Genomic DNA, 18913 nt, shown 5'->3' on the forward strand with positions numbered 1-18913 from the left:
AGGAAACTACTGGAGATCCAGAAAATTGGCATTGATGATAGGAAAGTCGCAGTAGCTGTCCCACTCCTCGGTGGAGACCTTAACAGCGCTATCAGGGAAGGGAGGAAGGTGGGAGTGAAAGAGAAGAGGAAAGATTTGTCGCAATGGAGGGCTCTGGAATAATTTCGACCACCTGGGGATCTTTGACGTGCACCGACACTGCGCAGGACTCGGGCGCCTTTTGCGATTCGCCTGCATCAAAACGCGGCAGCCGCGGCCGGGTTCGAGCCCGGATGCCCAGGCTCAGTAGACAAGTGATCCTCTTATGATCCTGATCCTTTTATGGTCCAAGTGACCCGTTTATGGAGGCGGAGATGTTAAAAGACACTTTCTCGATACGGGCAAGGGGGAAGCGGTCGCTTATCAACACGCTCCTCGGCATTTATTATGCATATGGAAGTTATCTATTTACTTAAACAAACCTCGATCCTCCTGGTGTAGACATTAAGGGGTGTCAACCAAAAGATAACCGTCTGAACATAACATACACGCATTATACACTATCTCCTAGTGGTAGCCCTTCGTAGGCCAGGGCATAGTTTCTAATGAATGCGAAGATGCCTCCAGTAATGGAGCGTTTTTTGCTGTTTTCTTTTTTCACTGGAGTCCTTGAAAATAGTAACAACAACAACAACAACAACAACAACAACAACAACAACAAACAACAACAACAACAACAACAACAACAACAACAACAACAACAACAACAACAACAACAACAACAACAACAACAACAACAACAACAACAACAACAATAATAATATAATAATAATAATAATAATAATAATAATAATAATAATAATAATAATAATAATAATAATAATAATAGTAATAATAATAATAATAATAATAATAATTGGTTTTGGAGGAAAGGAAATGGCGCAGTATCTGTCTTATATATCGGCGGACACCTGAACCGCGCTGTAAGGGAAGGGATAAAGGAGGGAGTGAAAGAAGAAAGGAAGAATGAGGTGTCGTAGTGGAGGGCTCCGGAATAATTTCGACCACCACGGGATCTTTAACGTGCACTGACATCGCACAGCACACGGGCGCCTTGGCGTTTTTCCTTCTTAAAAACGCAGCCGCCGCGGTCGGGTTCGAACCCGGAAACTCCGGATAAGTAGTCGAGCGCCCTAACCACTGAGCCACCGCAGCGGGTCCTTGAAAACCGGCAAACTTCTTTTCAGTGCAGCAGAAAATGAATGGTGACATTTCGCGACAGCGAAATAACATCTAAAATTTCTCAATAACCTCTATAAGAGTGGAAACTTGTTGGGCGTATTGTTGTGCATACCACCTAAACAGGGCGAAATCTGCATAGGCCAAACAAGGGCACACAGCAACACGAGCGCTGACTTGCAAACACTGTGGCCTTAATCATCAAGATGGCTAAAGTACGTAGCATGCGCAGAAAGAAGATGTGGAAGCATAGCATCGGCCGCAGTGTCGAAGAAAGAGCACATGCCATTACATGTTTGGCTTTCAGCACACAACTAACATTTATCACTGCGTTCCAATCGTGTCTTCTTTTTCTTTTTTGCCGCCGTTTTGTATGCGTTTGTAAATTGTGCCCCAGCAAGAGTTAAACGCTTGGAAGTCAGCGCTCGGGTTCCATAGCGCCCTTGTGCCATCCTACTATCACCGGTGTTTAGGTGGTATTTATTTATTCATTATTTATTTACAATACTGTGAGCCTGATTTCCAGGCTCAAACAAGAGTGGATTGCACAGTTTGGTCCAAGCAGGCACTGCTTGGAGACGCGACGAAAAGTGCGCAGTCGCACTAACAACTGACAATAAATTAACATGCGCATTCATACATTCCTAAAAGAGGCAAGATCAGGTATTATACACTGCTTATAAATTGCTACAAACAACAAATTAAAGGTTTAGTAATTATTTTAGGAGCTTCACTGTTTGAGCAGACTCACTTTTTTAACAAAAAGTTCGTGTGCCCACATATATAATATCACTCGGCAATGTATTCCACTCTTCGATGGTGAACGGAAAAAAAATGAATATTTGAACATGTCACAGCGGGATGCGAACGGTCGGATACACTTCTCGATACATATCTGGCATCTTAAAGAGAAAGGCATATTAAGGTTTCCTTCTATTTGCTTGTCCTTGTCTTTGTCTTTGCGTTTGGTTATGATAAGGAGGTTTGGTCGGTACATTTCGAAACTTCCGCCACGTAACTGACGTGGACCGAGGAACAACGAATTCAGCGTTTTATACGGTTATGATCAGACTCAAAAAATCGATAGCTGCAATTTCAAACGGGAAAGGGAGTTTGCACGCAATAACTAACTCTATTGTTCCGTCTACAGCGAAAGTGAAAATCTCTCAAGGCAATTACGCGTGCAGTGGAAAACTATTTAGAACCAAGGCAAAAGTGCGTTTTTCACTCATAGCAATCATCGTTCAAATGCGGATTTTTGTTCGCTCTTATACTGTAGCAGCGTGTACCTACCTCCATGTGTTGATTTGCCAACCTCTCTGCCTTTCTTATCAATAAACCCTCTCTCTCTCTCTCTTGTTATTCGATGTCGACTTTTTTACCGAAGGCCGAAAAGCACACGATAGTTAGGTTTAAAGTTTCGTTATGGAGAAACTCTGTTCTATAGCTCAGCGGCTACAGCTACACAGTATGTGGCTAAAAACGACACGTATACCAGCTCCGACTGCACATTTGGAACATCTGGAACCGTGTAAATCGCAGCATGCTGAGACTCCAGGCCTAGTGCTAATAATATACACGCGTAATCATTCACTGATACAGGCAATTGTTTAGGCAAATTAGGCGCAACGCACTGCGCTGCAAACATTACGTGGACGAAAGATAGCTTTGTGCTTACCATTTGGACAGTGTATAGTCCCACGGCTGTGAAGCGTATGGCTCGGTTAAACCGCAGTTCCAGATACTGCAAGCGGAGCAATAAGAACAACAGAACGATAAAGAACGCTGTAGTAGTGCACATTAATTAAAATGGACATAATTTCGATCTCTTCAAGATTAATATACTATGGCGCACACACCAGCGTTTTTTCGCTCATCAATCTCATATACGCGTGCAGGAACCATAGTTAAGATTTGGACCATTCGTACATTTTTGTCCAGCACCTTGTTCTCATTTTATATGCACCGAAGGCCTTCAACCTCCCCCCTGGACAATGTACTAAGTTTGAGGGTTCGCGTTGTGTTTAACGTAATAACAGCGGGAATTTGAGTTTTTCGCAGCCACAAAGAACTCAATGGAGTATGGTAGTTACTAGAAAAACGCGTACATTTTTAATATTCAAGACTTTTCAGTATATACTACTCTCAAACTGGCCTAAATAGAGATCTGTACATCCACAAACCCATCTATATATCGCTTTACGGCGTGGAAACTGACGAAAATTGTCCCCGTTCAGAATCCTGCGGAGCAGCCAACAAGCTACGCATCTCTCCGCTGCGCTATTGAGTTGCGTAGGTTAGCTGATAGGACAGACGATCTCGAAACGCATCTCATGTTTCCCCGAAAGCCGAAACGAGTATTTCCAAGAAAAAAAAACGGGTTTCGCCAAAACAGGTCTGCGATTCATAACGTCATCGCTCTCGTTTCGTTACTTGAAGAGAAACTTCATGCTGAACACATCCCAACAGCCTTTTTCTTTTACTTTGTTTTTCACCGTGCCGTTCTGGCAACCTTGGGCAGTATTCACCTGGAGGGAAGTTATACCAGTGGATTGATAGCTATTTAAAAGAAAGGCAAATACTTGTGAGTACACTAAATGGTACACTGTTGATACTTCCAGTGAAGGGCGTACTTCAGGTAGCTGTGCTCAGCCCTCTGCTATTTAATATTAGCCTGATAAAGATAAACCTCAAGCGAGGAGACCGCATCACAATCTGTGCCGATGATACATTCATCTGCAGCAGGTCACGCTCGCGATATATCACCCAGCAACGTCATCAGAGAGCGTTACTGAACGTCTCCATTCATTCGGCTCCTCCGGGTATTCGTCTCTCGCCGGAAAAAGTTTGTCACCGTGGCTTTCACAAGAAAAACAATGACCAGATATCCTCAAAAGTAGACGGGTGCTACCTTACGTACGGTCTCAGCGGTTCCTTGTTATTTCCATATATAGAAATCTCTTTTCGACACCTAACGTTAAAAAACTCCCTGAGAGGATTACCACAGCATCCCAAATGTATAAGCTGATGGAGGGAACACGATGGGGCAGCAACTGTCGCTCAATGGTTCTGATTTAAAAAGCTGACGTTTAAGAAACATTACGATATTGTTTACTGCTACTTCATCGATTATCTACAACAAATGAGAAGGCCCTGGAAGCCGCGCGGAACAAGTGTCTGCGCATCTGTCTTGGCCTTACAAAGGGATTCTCTCATTCGGGGACAGTGGCGGAAACACGATGTCCCCCGCTATAAGTCATCGCCTCCTAGGAATCTATATGCGTACTCATTTCTGGCACGTACTCCAAGAGAAGAATTTCCGTCGTCATGTTCACATAACTTGCACAGCTTGGCCGAAGCCAGAGTTAATCTGCAACTCCTGCCCGTCCCTACTATTACTCAGCCGCAGACATTACTGACTCCGGCCTTTCCTCCCAGGGCACACTCGCCTCTAAAGATCAAACAGATGATACTAGGTGCGGATGCGTAGAGCTACATAACACAGGTTGCGCTGTAACAAGCTGCTCTCGCCTACTTTGCAAATAAATATTCTGAGCACAGCCACATTATCACCGATAGGTCAACTTCACAGCAGACTTCTTGCTGTGGCCTTTATGCACTTTCAACGAGACAAATGCTTTCGTATCGCCTGCAGAGGAAGACATCCTTCACGACAGCAGGGTTTCGCGGCGTTAAAGAAGCTGTCTTTCATATCCTGCGTCGAACCCCTGTCCGATGAGTGATATTCACTGAGTCCAAAGCAGCGCTAAAAACCCTGCCCAGCCGGTTGGAAAAAGCAATCACCAGCCAGTTTCTCTCGACGTTGCACACCTACATAACTTGGCTAGTGCCGCGGGCCACTGTATAGGATTTCAATAGGGTCCAGCTCACTGTGGCATTCTAGCCAACGAAAAAACAGAAGCGGCCTGCAAAGGACCAGAGCATCAGAAGAGAATTTGGTTCATTAAATCAGATGCATCCTAACTGCTTAAAAGATATGCCTATGAAGGAACGAATCGGCTAGGGCACTCATTGTCGCTCCATTACCCATTTCTGCATTTACTCTTCCCACACCTCATGTCTAGACTACCACCCAGTCTTCCACGCCATCTGAAGACTATCATCTCCTGTCTGAACCCCACATTTACAAACAGGTTTCTGTACTGTTTAGGACAAGTGAACAGTGCCTACTGCGATAATTGCGGCTCCGCCGACTCAGTAGGAACAGTACAACATCTATTCTGTTTGAATGCCCAGTGTATGCCGATGAGCATGCGTACTATGACAATTTTATGGAGCCGCTCACCCAAGTGCGCCTAACAGTGGACTGTGTCTTCAGTTCCTTAGCCTGCTTCACGCAGCAGAAGCGTACAATCAACTTTTTATTTGCCTATTTAGTCGGCGTCAGTCCCCTCGCCAAACTCTAACATCTCCGTAACTCTCACCATTGTGCGCTCTTCATGCAGTGAACTTCGTCAGCTCGTCTGCAGGGCATGCACTTTACCATTTAATATCTTATAGCATTACTCTTTAATGCACCTCAGCCCAAATTCACTGCCCGTGTATTTTCATTCTTTTGCCATACTTGTTTTTCTTCTTTCCTTCTTTTGCATCTTTACCTAATTTTGTGCGCCTCTCTCCTTCTGTCTTTCTATCCAAAATTCCCCACCCAAAGAAACATGTCCGCGAATTTTTCTTGCCGGCTAAAATCTATACTTTCCAATAATAAAACATCTCTTGTTCTCTCTACGGCATAGTGATTTCATTGAAAGTAGCGGAAAGTAACTATATGACCGACATGAATAAGAACTTTTTTTTCCTAGGCCTTCTTGAGATTGAAATAGGCTGTCTGAACAAGTAGGCTTAATTATGTCGACTTAATTATGGGCATCATCTTTGTAAATTACTGCTTTCTTCTGAGCTTTACCGGCACTGTGTCAAGGCTGTATTGTTGGCATTATTTTTTGTTGTGTGCTGTGCTTTCAAAATGATGTTGTATTATAGCTCTCACGTAACGCCATCTTTGAGCGCACTTCTTAAGCACCCGTTCATGGGTTGAGCGGCGCCCCTCGCCGCCGGCCTCGACGTAATCGATAAACCGAACGAGTACCACACCGGCACAGTGACTCACCATACCGCACAACCTCCCCGTCGACTCCTGGGTTAACGCCCTCTAGAACTTGGGCAGCGACCAGTACATCACATCCACCACCATCTCTTCACACACTAATCACACCCGGTAAGGCAAACACATGCACTGGTGGGCTAGCGCTCGTTCCGCACTCAGCGGGACGAGTCCACTCTCAGTACCATCACTAACATCGCGGAATGGGCGGCCGCCCTCCGGAAACTCACCGAGCGGGCCACCGAGGAGGAGCCGGAGGTGGCCACCCAAAAACCCCTGGGCAGCCACTTCCGGCGCTTCTCAAGAGCCCGCGGCTCCCTCCAAAATATATAGAAAACACAAAAACATAGTCGCTGCCTCCACCCCATATTGGTGCAGCTATATCATACGATCCAAAAATGCACCCCCGAATAAACTGCGCGACTGCAATAAGTGCGCGATTGCTTTAACGGCCAGCGAGGCCTCGCGCTCACATTCCGCTTGTTCCGGTACCTCCTCGGCACATGCGGCTGCAAATTCACGCAAAGACTACACCTAGAGCTTATCGTGCACAGATACGAAGGTAAGGATACAGACCTCCTCGATGATCTGTGCACAGAATGTCCAAATCCCAACATATCACTCCCCTCTCTTCCCCTTTATAACGGGGCCCCAAATCCCCCTCTTGACACTCCTTTTTCTGTAGTGGAGGTCCGGGCAGCACTCACACAACTACGCACCCAATCCATCTCAGGGCCGTAGGGCATCACCAATAATGCCCTCCGTAATTGAGATAACACCATTAACGTCTCCCACGAGACCACACTCACAAATTTGCAGTCTCTTAATCCTGGCTAAAAAATTTTAAACTACATTACATTTCTGCACGACAGAACGGCGGAAAGTAGAACAGGTGGTCTCTCTCCATCCTTTCCCAGTGGCTGGCAAAGGCACCAGCAAGGATCGGTCCTATCGCATCTTATTTTCTCTATCTCTCTCCTCCCGGATTTCTTGACACAAATACCTAACCTATCGTACACCCTCTATGCAGACGACATTACACTGTGGACCTCGACCGCCAGCGATGCCGAGATAGAAGACTCCCTCCAAAGCGCAGTGAATGTCATTGACACCTACGTCACTGGAGCAGGGCTCGCATCCTTCCCTCGGAAGTCTCAACTCCTCACCCGAGGCGCTACCCGCAAGAAGAGGCTACTCCCCATTAATTATGCTCCGGGTCAGCGCATCCCGCAGGTCCCACTATTTGGGTCCTCGGTATGCTAATCCAAAATAACACTAATAACGGCGACACAATAGTCAAATTAAAGGTCTGCATCGCGCAGACCGTCCGTATGATCAGACGCCTTATTAACAGACATCGATACACAGGCCATCCGTACGATATGACGCATTACCAGCAGAAATCGAGTTATGCAGGAGGCTGACTTACGGCGCTTTGTACAGGCGTTCGCGATTAGCGGTATCATATCCTGCAACCCTACGTGCAACTCACCTCAAAAGCCTCACCATCCACCGCAAAATGCGCCCCCAACATCACGAGATCAGGCGGAAGGAACAGGCTAAATCTCTTCACGATCAGTGCTACCAACCAGAAGATGTGGTCTATGTTGACGCCGTCCAATACCTTAACCATACTGGTGTAGGAACAGCGCTAAGAACAGGACAGAAGTCAAACATGGAAGCACAGGGACGGGCGCTGTCTTTGTAGTAGCGGTGGTTAGCAGAGACTACCCCTTTCTACTATATCTCTCACTACTGCCGCGCCGAAGGAGGCTGAAGAGGTCGCCGTTGCTGTGACCCGCGCCTCCTCCGGCGGCGAGTAAATGATCAGTGACTCCAACACTGCTATTCTAAATGTCTCAAAAAGCAGGATGCCCCTGTAGCTCTTTTTATGCCCACGTCCTCACCCCATACCCTCCCATTCCCTGCCCAGTTTATCTGGGCAAAAGCTAATACGAGGCAGCCTATGCTATAGCCTGAGGCCTTACCAACAGGGCGAATGGGCACCCTCAAATCCCCTGGGAGCTCCGTTCCGCTCCGTTAGAGACCGCATGATCACCTACCACGAAGTCACCCAGTAATACCGCCTGGTGAGAACGGTGCTCCCTCCTGGGCATAAATCTCTCACCCATCAACAGGAGGTCATAAGGAGGTAGCTCCAGACCCACTCCCACTCTAATCCTGTTCAGTATGCCGCCATGTACTCGACCCCGCACTCTCCCCTATGCAAACAATGTGGCTCCCGAGCCAACATACCACATATTTTGACGGACTGCCCAGCAGATCCGCCCTCCCCTCGTAAGGAACTGTAGCTAACTAATCTCCAGCTTGGAAGGCCGCGCTCAGACCCGGTCGTGCAACGCCGGGCAACGGAGTGAGCCATCGAGCTCGTCAGGGCCCAAAAGAGCCTGCACTATAACAGAACGCTCTACACTCTAAACAGATAGACTGTCGGACTTCCTTTTATAAAATATAGTGCACTAGAGGACGACTTTATTTTTACTCCCATTCAGGCGTATCCATGTTTTGGCTACGACCATTTGACCGCCTCACGCCACGAAAGCCTCTACCTACTTTTGAGAAAACAACTTTATCAATCCATCCTGAAAAAGTGTATAACGGCTGGATCTTAAAGGCACACATGTTAGGGGCAGAAACGTGGAGGCTAACTTAAAAGGTACAGCTTATATTGGACAAAGCAGAGCGCTATGAAAAGGAAAATGTTAGGTGTAACGTTAAAAGACAAGAAGAGGGCAAAATGGGTCAGGAAACATAAGCGGGTTAACAACATCGTAGTCGAAATCAAGAATATGAAATGGGCTTTGGCCCCTCTATGCTAAGGCAAGATAACCGATGGTCATGAGGGTAACGGACTGGATACCAAAAGAACGTAAGCGTAGCAGGGGACGGCAGAAAGTTAGGTGGCCGGATAAGATTAAGAAGTTTGCTGGGAGAAGGCGGCTGCAGCTAGCACAGGACAGGGTTGATTGCAGAGATATGAGAGGTCTTCGTTCTGCAGTGGGCGTAGCCAGGCTGATAATCATGAATATCCGCCGATAATAATAATAATAATAATAATAATAATAATAATAATAATAATAATAATAATAATAATAATAATAATAATAATAATAATAATAATAATAAGAAGAAGAAGAAGAAGAAGAAGAAGAAGAAGAAGAAGAAGAAGAAGAAGAAGAAGAAGAAGAATTGGTCTTGGGGGAAAGGAAATGGCGCAATATCTGTCTCGTATATCGTTGGACACCTGAACCGCACCGTAAGGGAAGGAATAAAGGAGGGAATGAAAGAATGGAAGAGGTGCCATAGTGGAGGGGTCCGGTAATTTTCGACCACCTTGGGATCTTTAACGTGCACTGGGGATCTTTAGCGTGTTGCTTCCATCAAAACGCAGCCGCCGCGATCGGGTTCGAACCAGGGAACTCCTGGGTTCAAGAATGCATTTCTGCGTCAAAACGGTTGGGCACATAGTTATTACTTTAAGTTTGACAAATTAATCTAAGGAATATAGAGAAAAAAATGACCTATGTACACACGCTAGCGGCTAGGTCCCAACTGCGATGACCTCCCACCGCAATGGTTGATGATGATGATGTCATCAGGCTTAATGGCACATACCCACGTCAGAGGATTGGCCAGGGTGCATTGCTGATACAAACGCACTCACTGGCAAGGAGTGGAGTAAATGAACAATTTTGTGACCTAGACTCAAATTTTGGTTACAGCCTGCTCTCATCGTCATCGTCGTCTATTAGCCTGTGTGTAGGCGTAGCAGCTCGCTCTTGCGTAAAAGCTATAGGCTCGAAAGATGCTCCAAAGAACATGCTAAGGCTTCTATTCTATAACATATAAGCGTTTCTGCCGTCTGTATGGATACAGTTTCTACATTTTCCCAAACTATTTTAAAGGAGCGCTGAGGTGATTTTGTTTTGTGGCTGCAAGCCCCACAGTAAGCTACATAGGCCACCTCTCGACGGTTCAAACGAAGCTTCAAGAGATATTCAGTTTTTTTATAAAAGCTTGTACAGCTGGGTGGAACCCTTATATTTGTGCGCCAGCACTAAGGCTTCCAATCTTGAAAAAAAAAAAACACTGTTTTTCTGAAGCACGCGAGACCCGTAGAAATAAACATGGCGGTGACTGCACCGCGGCTGGGATTCGAACCCGGGGTGGCGCGAACAGACCAGCTTCATTGGCCACTGCACGAGAGCACTATGCTGTCCAATCATCCCTCGTGTTTAACGGCCATCTCCTTCGCTGTGCATTGCATGTCGTCGTCTTCATAAACTTTCATTCGTTCGCAATGGACCCAGAACACAACGCTATCGCACTGCCCTCCCGAGGTGCGTTAAGCGGTTCCAAAATTTTGTAGTGTGCTATCACTAAGGTGTGGTTTTCAAGGAGAGGAAATGGTGCAACAACTCTCTCACTTCATGGCGGACGCCTCAACCACGCCGTAAGGGAAGAGAGGAAGCTGGGAGGAAAAGAAAAAAGAGAGAAATAGGTGCAGGAGGGGAGGGACTAAGGTCCCTAATCACCGATTTCGCCAATCTTGCCTGAAGCCTGACCTTGGAGTCCTAACCTCGAACCGAAAGCGAAATAAAACGCGACGTGCTAGCGCACATACTTCGTATTTGGGCAAGTAAGCTAAATCGGCTGTAATGTTAATTTTGTTTACTAATTGTGCTTAAAATCAGCATGATCATTCGTGAAATACTTCTTTCTAGATGACTGAAAGGTTTACATTTTCCTCACAACGAGCCGAACTAGGACAAGACAAAAGCGGTAGGCTCAGCCGACTACTATGCATTTGATGTTGTTGCCATCAGCACTTGCAAGAAGTCTTCGAAAGTGCTTCTGTAATCCTTTGAACAAAAGTTTTCTCACGCTTAGCAAATTGCTTACAAAATCAAGATACCGCGAGAATATTCGCGCTGATACCGTCTTTCATTATCATCATTCTTCTTCGAACGACGCGAGTTGAAAAGAGTGCTTTTTTTTGTTACCTTTATTTTTGTTACTTTTTGTTACTTTTATTGTTCATCAAAAAGTTTGGAAACTTGGCACGCACGAATATTTATTCGCTAACTTTGGAGGCTTTTATTCATAGAAGGAAATTAACTGCAACTGTACCTTATTTTCACTGCGCTACATACACTGCTACCAGCTAAACGATGCAAAATATTGTGCCATATCTTTCATGACTACAGCCGCCACGATGGCTCAGTGGTTATGGCACTCGGCTGCTGACCCGAAAGACGCGAGTTCGATCCCATCCGCGGTGGTCGAATTTCGATGGAGGCGAAATTCTAGAGGCCCGTGTGCTGTGCGATGTCAGTGCACGTTAAAGAACCCCAGGTGGTAGAAATTTCCGGAGCCCTTCACTACTGCGTCCGTCATAGCACGAGCCGCTTTGGGACTTGTGCATAGCAATTTGTGCAATTTGTGCATAGCAATTTGCTATGCGTGAGAAACATTTTGTTCATAGGATTACAGAAGCATCTTTGATAAATTCTTGCAAGTGCTGATGGCAACAACATCAAATGCATAGTAGTCTGCTGAGCCTAAGGCTTTTGGCTTGTCCTGGTTCGGCTCGTTGTGAGGAAAATGTAAACCTTTCAGTGATCTAGAAAGAAGCATTGCACGAACCTCATAAAACCAAAACCGTCCATGACTACACAAATTGGACCGCGCAAATTTCAAGCATCTGCAAAACAGCAAAGATTTCGGAAGACGACTAAAAAAGCGTTCTAAATAATACATTTATATTCACAGCAGGTTTTTGGCATTATATTAATATGCATAAGCTTTGAAAGCATGCTAATGGCTGCAGGTTTGTTGCTGTAGGCCACTTTTGCTAACAGGAGAAGAGACCATGTGTACAATAAGTTATGTAGTCAGGAATTTGGTATGACGGAAATACCATGAGCGTCTCACTATGAGATGAAAACATCGGTTTACTCGTGCGAAGCGTTAAAGCCTCCTAGCCTGCCTTCGAATGTGCTTTCTCTGAAGTTTTGAGTGGCAGAAATCTTAATGTGCGCATATGTATTGAATAAACTGAAGCATTGGCTGCATAGCACTGAGTGCTTTAAGTTATTTGGCCGATTGGATTTTACATATAACGTTATTTATTTACTTGGCTCTAAACCAAAATGATAGTCCTCCCCCGACTTACTTACGCAAGCTCCGTTTGGGAGCCATACACTGAAGAGAATATTTTGAAATGTGAACGTGTGCAGAACACGGCCCTTAGGTTAACTTTCTATACATATTCTAGATTTCGGTCAGCTTCATAACTTAAGAAAAAGGCAGGACTAACTCTGTTAAAAAGAAAATGGAACACAAAAGGATTTTCTTTTATCATATTTTGTGTGGCTATTACAAAGTAAATCTTGGAAGATAGGGTATAGCAGACAGTTCCGCCTAGTGCGGGAATATTTTATGAGTACATGAAAATATTTGTATACAAGCCTTTTTAGTTCTTATCCTCTAGGTGTTCTATGTGCGTTGTTTCTTTTTCCTTTCCTTTCGGTGGGACCTGCTCTTGATCACAATTGTATGTACTTTCTGAATTCGGCCATGCACCTTTTTTTCTTTTCACATCGCAAGTTTTCCAGTACGACTGATGATTCGTGCACTTTTCAAGCATTCGTTTGAGCGCTTACTTTTGTTTCTGACAAGATTTTGTCATATCGCGTGCTGTCAGTCACGTGCAAGAATTGCTAATTTTCAAAGAGTTCGTAATTTGTTTGTTTTTGTTGTATTTCACTTGCAGATAATTCCGAAAATATGTGTATTTGCACAACGGCAGATTCTCCTTTGGCTGTCCCGGCAGTATGCATTAGTAAATAAATAAAGCTTCTCATCTAAAACAACCGGCGTGTTTACACGCTGCGGAAAGCAGCCACCTTCATAGCAACAAGATAGGTCGAGTGGTTCATAAGGGTCTCATTAGACGTGCTTTATCTGCCAGCAATAGTATGGAATATATCTTCACACACCTTATGAATATCCATGTTATATGAAATGCGTCGATAAAATACACAAATAATAATGAGAAGTTCTCTTATTCGCCTTCGAAAAATCTTTGTTATTCTGTGGTTTCTTGAAGTTTGCGATATATCAGTGAGTTTTATATCGTTTAGCAGAAAATTGTGCATATAACAGTTATAGTTTATTTTTGCTTAAATTCAGAAGTCGGAAACATAGCAAAAAGCGTTGTATGTGCAAAGTTCTAGAAATTTCATACAGAATAAGGTTTACAAGACGATAAAAATAAGTGCATGCGTTCTACTGTTAATCGAAATGACCTCTCAGTCTTTTAGGCATTTCTTTCGAACATGCTTGAAGTCATTCATAACTGAATATGGCAGCAACTGCAGTGGGCGTAAAATATGGTCTCTGAAAAGATGCTCAATCTGGTACACCAGCACTATTATTTAAGCTATGAATTTAAATTATTATAAATTTACTTATGAATGTACAACATTTTTACACAAAATCTGGAATCAATATAAAAATATAAAAATTATTTTTTATATAAAAATATAAAAATTATAATTGGCTGCCCAAAGTTCCTGTGGTTCTGTGAGTTCTTGTAGTTTGCCCATTATTATTTCTATATGCGAAAATTATAGGTCAGCGAATTTTACACACTGTAGTAGCAGGTAAATTCGTGTAGAATGCAGCTTTAAATGTTCTCTGTTGTACCTTATTTCTTCTTTTAAACATACAGCTCCGAGGTTAGCAAAAAAACATTTCGTGCGTCGTTTTTGAAAATTTTTGGGAAAAAAATAATACTAACAATCTACCAAACTAACTAAGCGCACTCTGCACCAATCATAGATATTCTGTAAAAAAAATTTTAGTCCCTCGTGGCAATATTTTTGCAATTTTCCGTAGCGCAAGTCAGCCAAAACAGCAGCGCGCGTAAGCGCGGGAGTCCGCCTCGTCGTAATCATGGCTTTTTTTTTTGTGCTTCAAAATATTTTTCTGGACCAAAAAAATCGCATATCAGAGTTTTGGAGATCAAGCAATGGTATATAAATAAATATTAAGTAAATCTAATGTGTCAACCAACCACCAATAATACCAGGTGTCCCAGCTAAATGTAACCAAGCTTTTAAAAAACACGGAATGTCCTAGCTGCGTGAGACCAACTGAGAGTTCATACTTCGGAACAATAGCGCAAACTGGACAAGGGACCAAGAAGGAGTAGACACACACAGCGCTGTGTGTGTCTACTCGTTCTTGGTCCCTTGTCCAGTTTGCGCTATCACTCGGAAGTATGAACCAACAAACCCGAATTTCAACGTTGTTCAACAACTGAGGGTTGTTTAGAATCGCGTGACCTAGTCTGCAGTGTTTTTTTTTTCGCTTTTCAAATTAATTAATTCGTTAAGCTTAATTAGCTAACTTTTTAATTATTACCCTGGGGAACAAAGTGTCAATGAAAAAATTGTAGATCACTTTGAAAAACAGTTGACTGCAACGTTTGCACCAAGATACCGTTAATGTAAAGCAGTTTTTTTTACGGCCTTGAATCCTAGTTCGCACAATAAAAAAAAAGCGTCCACGTGACAATGGTGCAATTTAAACGTTCCAAGACCCGTCTTAGAGAGCAAAATCTATTTTTACTGAATTACTCTCCCCCAATGAGCCTTTGCGTGCATATTGGGGCAGAGATGTGGCGCAGCAGGAGGTCACGTGATAGCTTTCTTTTACGGCCAATAAATAAAGCTGTGTAAATCGCACCTTGATGGAAACCGCAATGCTAGTTCTTTTTGAGACGATCTACAAGTTTCACATTGACACTTTGTTCCTCAAGTCAGTAATTAAAAAGTTAGCGAATTAGACTTAACTAATTGATTAAGTTTGAAGAACGAAAAAAAATACTACAGACTAGGCCACGCGACTCTAAAAAACCCTCAGTTGGTATCCCTGGATTGAGACAGTTCATCTTTTTTAAAAGCTTGGTTACATTTAGCTGGGACACCTGTTATAGCCATGTGAAATGGCCGAAAAACTGATTCTTGTTTTTAGATTTTTGAAGTCATTATGAAGGAACCCAGATTATTTACTGAGTAAGCAGTATGGCGCTCATTTCCTCACAATCTGTTGTGGGCGTCGTGAAAGGGCGTGGTCGAGGATAAAAGGAGAGGAGGTGCGCTGCATTACCGCCCATAGTGATTGCCGGAAAAACTAGCACTCACGCCGGAGCCGCCGCCGTTGAAGCGAGATGAGTGCGAAAGAAAAAGGTAGGGGGGGGGGGGATAGTAGTACCACCCACAGCGGGAGCACCAGACTAGCGCGCTTGCCGGCGTCTGAGTCAACGAAAGACCCTGACAGGGATAGGAACAGGATGAAGAGGCGCTCAGTGATAATGTCCCCTGCGGAACGCGAAGTCGGAAAGACGCAATTAAGAACCTAAAATAAAAATGAATTTTAAAAGTAAGTAAAATCCCACTGCTGATTCAAAAATACCGCATCAAAGCTATTTTTGCTCACGTGACGTCTGCTTGATTGACCAGCTTTTAGTCTTTATTCCTTGTTTCGCTCAAGCTGTACGCTTTTTGTATGAGTGTTGCAGACAGAGTTTAATCAAAACTAAAAGAGCCGTTAGTCTGGCTACTAGTATAGCAAGCTAGACCATAAAGATTAAATTATACGCTGTGCACCGCAAAAGTAATCGAGATATGAATGTGGCTTCATTTTCTTTTTAAAGAGTGATTATACTGTTTCAGTGACGTTAGGACATCATCATCATCACGAGTCTATATAAATTCACTGCCGGACAAAGGCCTCTTCTATTTATCTCCAAGTAATCCTGCCTTGAGCTAGCTGTGACCACCTTATCCCCCCAAGCTTCGTAGTCCTCTGCGCCCACCAGACGCTTGTTTCTTGGAACCCACTCCGTTACCCCAAGGGGTCGTCGGTTAACTTCCCTTCGTATTACATGCCCAGCCTTTGTCAATTTCTTCCTCTTGATATCAGCTAGGATATCATTAGCTTTCCTGTATTCCCTGAGCCACTCTGTTCTCTTCATGTAACATGACATTAGGAAGAGATAACACTTGGAGGCAGCTTATTCGTTCTGGTTACATATGGGCCGGTAGGTGTGCATCATATGCTCCCCCAAAACACACGCTCACAAAAACCAGTGCGGCACCTAGTCGTGCGCACGGTGTTAAAGTGTGAGTACAAAAACCTCACTCAGCATACGAAGCACATGCGCTACTGACTACGCCCGTTCCCGGAGTGATCAAGCTGCTCACCTCGTAAGCGGTGCACACGTTGAGGTTGTAGAATACGGGCATGTACAGGTACGCTGTGACCGGAATCACCAGAAAGTACGAAAGGAACACCATAAAGTACATGGTCCCGTTGCTGTATATCTCGGTCGCGTTGCCGAGCAGGTACGCGGCCGATATGAAGCTGGCCATGAGCGATGTGGTGACGGGCCATGGGGGCAGCTGGCGGCCGCCGGTCAGCATGTCTTGCAGGGACTGGCTTCCTCCGGAACCGCCGGCGAAGGCCTGGTACAGGCCAATGGCTCCAGAACCCAGCAGCGCACACACAAAGACGGCGTAGTCGTAAGGTGTAAAGCGCGACACAAGGTCGGTTGAGGACAGGAGGACCACGCTGTCCATGGTGTCGTCCTTTGGCTGTCGACAAGGATGCGGCTTTCTTTAAGTGAATCTCTCGACCCGTTGTCAAGCTCGAGACTGGACCGGCCTCCTGCAGCAGCGATTGTTTACAGAAAGTTAGGCGTAATATTTGAGGAAAACGGTAACTGACCGTGCTCAATCAGGTCTTACCTCACACATTTACGAATCGTACCTTCGTATACGAGGGGCCTACCAGCAAATACCATACTATCTTACTAATGCTCACAATGTCATCAGTAGATGGTCGATGGTTATTGGAATATTTTTCCCCGCCTTACAGGCTAACCTTTTAAGCAGCTCGTAGATGTCCTGATAGAGGGCAGAGCTAAAACTTAAAGAATAATCCCCATTATTCAAATCTGCCGCCAGTCACCGTTGGTACACCTTCGTGAAAAGCAAGACGGCCGCTCTCTGGGATCCTTTGGTTCCGGCTTAACGCTCATCAATGAGAGACAAGCTTGTCGATTTCCTTTAAAGCTAGAACAAGTGAAATATATACGGGACCCAGTTTGTCATATTTGACGGCAAGAATTAAAGTGGTCATTCAAGTCGTTACGCTCTTCCTAGCGTGACTGTTCTCAGAAGAGAGCTAACCTTTATCGCGACGCCTTGCTCTCCAGAGTACTCTCATGCGCAGTTCTCGGTGCCATTCCGGGTCCCCTCCGCGCCATACCTCTCGATCTGTCGCCTCCAACAGTACGGGTCCGTCTGTCGCCTAGTGTGTTGATGGCGGCACATGGGAGCCAAAGCACGCCTTATGCAGATTAGGGCGCACCGCTCACAGCACAAGCGAGAACGCAGGCTACGCAGGCGCCACTTCCGCTGTCGTAACAGCGCAGTGTCGTTTCCCATGACCCTGACAGAGTGACGATAGCCAGCAACCTTGGCCCACTGCTATTGGCTGTTAGTGAGCCCGTAATGCATAGGATAACAGGGGTCCATGCGGCTGCACAGTGATGCGTGCAAGTAATGAGTGAGCTTCATTTGTGTTGTATAACATTGTTTACGTGCGCTTACTTCACTCACTGGCCTTTGAGCTTAGACCTTCACGTGAAACATGACTTGACCCTCCGTGCGTGAGGTGAGCGGCTTTTGTGGCGGAAGGGGTTAGATGCGTGGATGTGGGGTATCCCTGTGCCCTTGGAGGCCAATTGATCCGCTGCTGACACTTCGTCGCTTCCTTTATGGAAATGGTCTATAGACAATCTATAGGCTGTTACCTTCATATAGATATTTCTTTTGTCTATTCATTGTTTAAAGACTGTATATAGACAGAAGTCAACTAAATGTGTATGACCATGAATCTATAGATTGTCTATCGTTTGTCTATAGGGTTTGTATTGCCTATAGACGGTCCTCTAGAATTTCTCTGTAGAGAGTCTATACACTTTATAGACAGAAGCTTTTGAGCAGCCTATAGACTGTCTAAAAAAATTTTGTAACAGTGCGGGACAGGCACAAAAAGCGCATCTTCGCCTAGAAACGAGAGTAGTTCCGAATAAGCTGCAGGCGACCTTTGTTTTACATCGTCCGAGTAGTAGCGCTACCTGATGCCACAGCCACTCTACCACGCCTTATGTCACCGTGTAACGTACGTTTCGGTCACATTAAGCGAAGCGCCAGCGGTACAATGATAATGGGGACGGCGAATTTATGATTATCTGCAGTACACGAGTAAAAGAAGGTATTAGCGGCGCTTCCCTTTGGTACCCCGTGGCTGAAGCTCTTTCTCGAGAGCAATTCTGCGCTTTGCAAGCAGCAGATATCGCAGAGTCAATGCACGACAACATAACCAAAAAATAACAAAGTTCAAGTAAAAGGATGACACGAAAATATGAGCGAGAGAAAATTCTACAGCTCTACTTCCACTCATATCATAGGC

The 18913-nt window shown here is 44.8% G+C and overlaps 1 pseudogene across 1 annotated transcript in view; it reads right to left on the bottom strand.

The window, feature by feature from the left end:
- Window positions 1-17746, bottom strand: part of LOC144125137 (sodium-coupled monocarboxylate transporter 1-like) — a 38295-nt pseudogene extending 20549 nt beyond the window's left edge. The window contains exons 1-3 of the transcript XR_013313339.1: window positions 17626-17746; window positions 16639-17101; window positions 2897-2962 (exon numbers count right to left, since the gene is read on the bottom strand). The product of XR_013313339.1 is annotated as a sodium-coupled monocarboxylate transporter 1-like (transcript). The remainder of the gene's footprint in view (window positions 1-2896; window positions 2963-16638; window positions 17102-17625) is intronic.
- Between the last annotated feature and the right edge of the window lie 1167 nt (window positions 17747-18913).

Source organism: Amblyomma americanum, chromosome 3, assembly GCF_052857255.1.
Source record: "Amblyomma americanum isolate KBUSLIRL-KWMA chromosome 3, ASM5285725v1, whole genome shotgun sequence".
Taxonomy (NCBI): Eukaryota; Metazoa; Arthropoda; class Arachnida; order Ixodida; family Ixodidae; genus Amblyomma; species Amblyomma americanum.